Here is a 7,891-nt window from a genome sequence, read left to right on the forward strand (position 1 = left end):
TTCAGATTTATCAGCATTTATTGAATATCTGTTATAAATAGTGACTGGTTCTCTGCTTGGCTGTAGTAGGGGCTCAAAAATCGACTCTATTCCCATCTCCCTCCCATTTGTTATAAATATTCATTGTCTTAGTCAGGGCCGTGGCCAGAAACAGAAAACATGTTCACATTGGATTCTGATGAGAATTAAATGCAGAGACAGTTTACAGAAGTATGAATGGAGTTGGGGAAACCAAAAAGTCATCCTGAGGCACCCAGAGATAGCAACGTCAAGTAGCTGTTACTCTTTAGGCCTGAAGAAGCAAGGGGAGGCCACAGTATCATGGAGCTTGGTGAGAGCTGGTGCTCTGAAAGGCTGCTGCCCATAAGGGCTGCAGTCATAAAGGGACCAGCTACCATTAGACTCTCGGCATTGAAGAGGTGGGGAGAGGTTACTCCTTGTTGGCTGAACTGAACAGGAAGCCAGAGGGCAAAGGGAGCCTGGCTGATGCAGTCTGCAGGGCAGAGAAGTGAAGGGCATGGATCTAGGTGACCAAATGGAAAATAAAGAGCATGCTCACTTCATAATTTAACTTCAGAGCAATTCATGAAGCAGCATTATTATCCAAATTTTACAAATGATGACACTGAGGCAGTCAAGTTTAAATAACTTGCTGAAGGTCACATGGCTACTAGGTGGCAGCCTTTGGATTTAAATTCACGTCTTCTAGTTCCACACCTATTCTTTTATACCAGAATGTCTGTCTTACAGTTGACATTACATGACCAACCTTATATTTCTGACAATGTGAATCTTGTCAATGATTATGACTTCCATATTTAATTTGGCTGTTAGGAAATTCAGAGTCAACGTTAAGCCCCCATTGCTAAGTGTGCAGGATTTGCATTTCTCAGTGGCCTTAACTTACTGTTTTGATCTTACTTTCCTTTTGCCCTGATTTTTAAAATCTTTTTATATTACAGATATTCTCTTCCATGTCTTTTTTGAAGAGGTGAAGGATAAACAAATGAATAAATGAGTAGCTAGTATCTGTGTAACCTTTGGCCTGTGCTTGATCAGCCTTTCTCCTAATACAGACTACCACTGTATAGGGCCCCCTAACCCTCACCTCCACCTTCAAACACACACATCCATGATCTCTGCTTCAGAGTTGGTTTTATCATCACAGCCTTTTTCAACAAACTACCCCCAGCAGCCACTACCCATCAATTAATATTGGCAGAGGAGTGGAAACCTATTTGCTATGCCTGGTATAATATGACCAGTAAATTGACCGATAAATCTACAGGGTCTATAATATGGAAATGCCCTATGGAGAGAGTAGCTTCTTTTTTAAAAAATTTAATTTAATTAAGTTATTTATACAGCATGGAGAGAGTAGCTTCTATGCTTAATCACAGACATCCTGAGAGCTTTTACTTAAGCTCATTGCATGTGATGCCCATCATTATAGTCTGACTGCTCCCCATACTTAGTAAAAGGCAAGATGAGCAATACGGGAGTGCACTCCCTCTACAAATAATTAATTTTTCTTCTTCAGACTCAAATGTGTGGCATTATTCCAATATATCTCAATGGGTATTTTTTAAAGTTGCTTGCTATTGGTTTTTATCATTCTAGATAAAGGTCTATTGGGCCTTATTAATAGAGTTAGCTCTGCTAAAGCTGCCGGGTCACAGTAACATTATCTCACATCCTGAAGCAGCACGACTGCACCATTCAGAAGACAGTGGAATTTGTTTAAGCAATTTGAGACTTGGATTTCATTCAAGACCATTTAGTGGTTCCCAAAGGACCATTATTAAGAAGACTTGCCCATAAGTTCGTAATGGCCCTGGAATCAAAATATTACAGATAATAGCAGTTTCTTAGAGTTCTATATGTATTGGTATATTATAATGTGTTTTCAGGTATATCATTTCATAACCTCCAAACAAAGCTTTAACAAGTTTCATAGTAATGCACATATCTGTCTGTAGGTATATAAATATATAAACACAATGAGTTTGAGTCTGTGGAGGATCTACCCAAACTTGCTGATTGCCGTCATTAATATGTTCTTTAATCAAATTGTTCACCTTCTGCTCTGCTGTGTGAAACTCAGGTTCACTGGCCTGTGAGCTTTGATCATAAGGAATGATTATTCTTTTACTCCACTGACAGCCTGAGCACTTTCTCTTTCTCCCCCAAGTCCACAGATTGACAGAGATGTGGCTATTTCTGACTCAGATACAGTCTGTTCTTTGATATATTTGAAACTAAAACTAAGAAAGTATTCAGGATTCTGACCCTTCCAATGTAGAATCTTCCTGGAAGTTCTTCTTTTCCATGTTCTTACTACTCCTCTATTTGTTTCAAAGATGAACAATGAACACATTGATGATGTTTGCACATTTAAAAAATTACTGTCTCATATATCACCTCATTATTTTTCCATATCATCCTGTATAGTGGATATCATGATTCATACTTTACCAGTGGAGACACTAATGCTCTGGCATTCAGAGCTACCCTAGCTCTGGGAGGGTCAGCTGATCCAGTGATGCCATAGTCATTAGTGTTCATCATTTATTGCTGATTTTAAAATATCTGCTGTTCCTTTGTGTGTGTACAACACAATACCAGACATTGGGAGTGATACACAGATATACAGAACAAATCGGAACATGTCCTCCAAGCCCCAAGGTGTCATACTTCTTTCTTCCTCCAAGTCTTTCCAAGTACTGTTTTTTCCGCCTAACTCTTCTTGACTCTTCCTCATTTCTCTAAACTTCATGAGCAGGGTAGCAGGTCTGTATTCACTGCTGTATCCCTGTCACTAGTGCTCTGTACATGGTAAATGGTCCATCGGTATTTGATGACTGATTTTTGAACTTGGCATATCAATTTGTCTCTTGCTGTCCCTGCAGGAATTTCAGTTCCTTGTTGCCCCGTTGTAACTACAGCTCACATTTCTCTTGCCTTTGGAGTCCTAATGCCATTTCTGCACTCTGAAATAAACTCCTGAAAAAATAGGTGATACAGATGGTCTCAAAAGTCTTTTTTCTGTGACAATTTGTCTCGAAACTTGACCTGGGCCCACTGTCAGTCCAAAATAGAAAGAGTTGATCAGGGACAACACTGAGAACTAAGCATAAAGCCTGTTAAAATTCACCAGTTTAATAAAAAATTAATCAGTTTCTGACTTTTGTACTAGAAATAGAATCATAAATTATATCCTTTGCAAATCCAGATTCTCAGCTATATTAATTGTTAACACTCAGCATATAATATCTATGACAAAGTTACAATAAAATTATTGCTTCCAGAGTGAGTAGAACATAAATTTAAAAGATTTAACAGGAGGAAATATCCTAACTCCATTATAATGTTCCGATGTTGTTTCACAGACATAAGAAATATTGTGTATATATTTAACTCTATGAAACTTTGTCATCATCATCATCATCTTCTATTCAAACATCTCTGCATTTCTGGCACGAGCACTGGGGCTGAAGCATAGTGTGTACTTAGCAAATGTTTTTGAATTGAATGAATACACTTACTAGGACTGATCCTTGACAAGAACTTTATGGTGTACAAAGTGAACAGTTGTCCAGACATTATTCCATTGGAACCTCATAACAGCCTAGTGGGTTGGATAGAGGGATGACTACCAACTCTACCTTAAAAATAAGAAAAGAACAACTCAGAGGGATTAACTGATTCATCTAAGTTCACATACAGCTAGTATGTGATAGAGCTGTCATTCAAATCCAAGTCTTGCAATTCCAAGTCCCGACGCTTTTCTGACTTGACTTTCAAACTTAAGTTAATATATGGTATGAGGACTGAGAATTCCTTAACAAGTCAAGTGGCACTCAATATATTTGTAAAATATCAAAATAAAATTTTTCTAATTTTTTAAATTAGAGTCATTAATCTAAATAAACACAGACACCATTAAAACAAATTTAGAACCTGCAAATAATTGAACACATTGTCTTAGGACTAAAATGAGAGGAAACCACGGGGTATATGGAATAAAAACAATCATGCTGTTAGTGAAATGTCAGTATCTCTTAGTCTGAAGGAGTGAGTAATTATCACAAGAGGAAAGGAAAAATAAACCGTAATTAAGCAATGATTGTAATAGTGTTCCTCTGGGGATAATTGTTTGTCTTTATTGCATTCCAGCAACACTACTCTATAGATGATATAGAACCTACTATTTTCATTTTAATAGTTACATTTGATCCATGCATTTTTAAATCTATGATTTTAATAAACAAATTGTTTTCTTAAGGTATTTTAAGTTTAGTAACGCTTTAGTTTTTATGTAAGGCACTATGAACATTTTTAAACAACCAGTGCCTCATTATTTAACAAAAACAACAGACCATTGTTAATTCATTTGGCCCAACAATGAATAAACATCAATAACTCTGCAGTAATTAGAGCTGCTCAGAGAGACAGAGCAACTCAGGAGCTCCACATTTTACTGAAATCCTCAGGCTGAGGCTGGTAGGGGTGCCAAAGAGAAAATTCCAGCATCCAGTTGTAGGATGGGCTTCTTATTTCTTTGTTAATTTTTAAAATAAATTGTAACTGTCCTCATTTCAAGAAAGGTCTTCAATTTATTTACAACAAAAGTACAGGTATAATAAAATAAACAATCCGAAGTCACTAAAAACAACCAATCAGTAAAAGAGGAAAGGAGAAAAAATTTATCAGGAATTCACAGGAAAATACAACTGAGTGTGTATCATATGTAGTCATGAACTTCTTAGCAACTGAGGAAAAGAAGGAAACATTATTCCTACTATTTAGCAGAGCCTGGAGTTCTGTGAGGCTTTGGATTCAAATCTGTTCTTAGAAAAGGCTTTACATAAATAATGTAAATGAGAGCACACTTTACAACAAAAGTATACACATATCCCTCACATGAGTACATTTTATAGATACGGCCTTGGTGAAATCCAAAACAAACGGGAAAGATAAGACTGTGGTGTGGACCAGAGCGATATGGCTTCCTGGGGATGGGCGCCAGCGGAGAAAAGTTAATAGGTGGGACAGGAGAGCTGAGGCAGTTGGGGAGGTTCCCACTTCACATAACCCTACATTTCTATGTGAAGTAGGACGTACCCCCTCCCCTATTTAACACCTTTCAGTGGCAACCCATTGCTTTCATGATAAAAGGAGATTCTTACCATGGCCTTCAAGGCCCTACATGATCCCGCCTCTGCCCATTTGCAGTCGCATTTCCCTTGGATAACTCTGCTCTCACCATGATGGATCCCTTCCAATTCTTCAAATGCATTGAGCTCGTCCTACTAAGTGCTTCTTCAGAGGCTGCTCCTTCTGCCTGAAATGCTCTCTCCTTGCCCTTTAGCCTGGCTAATTCCTGCTCATTTAAAAGATTTTGGCTTAAGTATTCCTGCTACAAAGAAGACCACACTGACCACTGCCTCGCCCCATTTGTATTAAATCACATCTATAATTCTTTTACACAGAATGTGGCATTTTTCTTCATAGCTAATTTATTTAACAACCTATTTGGACTTTTATTTACTTAAATTCTTCTTATATGTATATACATGGGGTAGGATACAGACATACGTATATTTTCTAGGACCGAGACTGCCTAGAAGCACATCTAGCATCCAGATCTTGGTTTCTAACATCATTCTCCAATAAAAGGAGCTAGGGCTCCCTGGAGAAATGACTGATTCTAGGGGCAGAGAGAATGCAAGATGAGCCTAGAGCATCTCGCAGTGACAGAAAACAAGGAAGTGCTTTAAAAAATGGTGATATGGGGCTTCCCTGGTGGCGCAGTGGTTGGGAGTCCGCCTGCCGATGCAGGGGACGCGGGTTCGTGCCACGGAGCGGCTGGGCCCGTGAGCCATGGCCGCTGAGCCTGAGCGTCCGGGGCCTGTACTCCTTAACAGGAGAGGCCACAAAAGTGAGAGGCCCGCGTGCCGAAAAAAAAAATGGTGATATGTGAAAAGCACATGGCAGTCAACCTGAAAGAGCCCCCAATGGCCAAAGCTGGAACAGTTTGAGCAACAAAGTAAATAATGATAGTATTGGATTATAACCTAAAGAATAAAACAAACATCTATGAATCCATAATGATATACATGATAGAATAAATAAATAAATAATTGGAGGAGAAGAGACAAATGTTTCTTACAGAAGAATTACAAATAATAAGAGCAGTTGCTCCCCCTTCCAGAAGGTAGAGCTTAATTCCCCTCCCCTGGAGTGTAGGCTAGGCTGAGTCAACTCCCTTCTAACTAATAGAATATGAAAGCAGTTACGGTAAAAGTAGTAATTTTACAGTAAAGAAATATGACAAACGCCACTTCACTAAATGATTAAGGTTAACATCACTAGTGATAAGTCATGTTTATAGCATGTATCCTTGACACAATGTGATGAGAAGCACACTCCACCTTTGGATTATTCATCCAAAAAATCCATAACTCCAGTTGATTGTGAGAAAACATCAGACAAACCCCAATTCCTAACTGGTAATTTTCAAGAGTGTCAAGGTCATAAAAAACAAAGGAAGTCTGAGAAGCTGGCACAGTTTGGAGGAGAGTAGCGATACATGCTGACTAAATGCAATGTGGTGTCCTGCATGGAATCCTGGGACAAAAACATTAGTGGAAAAGCTGGTAAAGTCTGTAGTTCAGTTAGGAGTATCGTACCAACGTTAATGCTTAGTGATAAATATGCTTTGGTTGTGTTACACATTAACACTAGGGGAGACGCAGGAAGCACATATAGGAACTCTCTATACTGTTTGCAATTGTTCTGTAAAACTAAAATTATTTCAAAATGAGAAGTTAAAAATATCTTCTCCCACTGAACTCTGTTAGCAGGAATCATCCTGTAGTGATCACTACTATATGTCCATTCCTAGAACAGGGCTGTATGCTGGATAAGACTTTGGTTCTAGAGCCCGGCTGTACATTTAATTCCTGTCTTGGCCACTTATGAGCTGTGTTATGAGCAAGTTTCTTAAGTATTCCAGTCTCAGTGTTCTCATCTATAAAGAGGAAGATAAGGTGGTTGCGAGAACGGCAGGGCTTACTGTGTATAAAACACAAACAACAGTGCAAGGTTAGTTATCATTGACATAACTCTCATTCAATGTATCATTGTTGAATGACAGAAAGAATGACACAAGGTTTTTGCTAAGAAAGAGTCACAATTCTATTAAAGTCATAAAGAGAGAGTGTTTGGAGAAAAGGTTCGGGGCACGGAGTAGTATGAATGAAATGGGGGTTCCATGAGGCACAGTGGGTAGGTTGGCAGTAAAGATGGCAGAAGTATAAATTGTGGAGAGTGAAGCAAGGAGCAGTACTGGTATGGAAGTATGTCTGAGGGCCTTGTATCAATATTTTGATTAATAGTGAAGAGCGATTAGCCTCTCTGGGGCATGCTGCCTTAGGTAGGTTCTTCACTGGAACCGCACTCTGCTCTGTATTTGCAGAGGGTTGACCCCTGAAGCATACATTTCTCAGCCTCCCACTTCTGATGGTTTCCAGCTGAATATGGCCAAATGGGAGGCAACGGTGAGACAATGGAGGGTGGGAGATTGGAGTCCCTGGCTGGGGCAATGACTCCAGCAGCAGCTACATCTCCATGAACAGTCCTGCCATGGTCTCAGCTTTTGCCGAGAGGCCAGTGGTACCACCTCTTCCTCTGTCCCTGTAACCTAGGGTCTTAATGGCCTCCTTCTGTCAATGACTCTTGGGTTGCCTCCCTGTCCTCATTTTGGCTCTCAGTTCCTCCGTTACCCGTGTAACTTTACCAGTTTTGGAATCGCTACTATGAATGCTCAGGTGGTTTCTACTTCCTGATTAGATTCTGACAAAAACAAAGGTCATGATGAAATTCCCTG

Source organism: Grampus griseus (assembly GCF_964374135.1).
Source record: "Grampus griseus genome assembly, chromosome: 1".
Classification (NCBI taxonomy): Eukaryota; Metazoa; Chordata; class Mammalia; order Artiodactyla; family Delphinidae; genus Grampus; species Grampus griseus.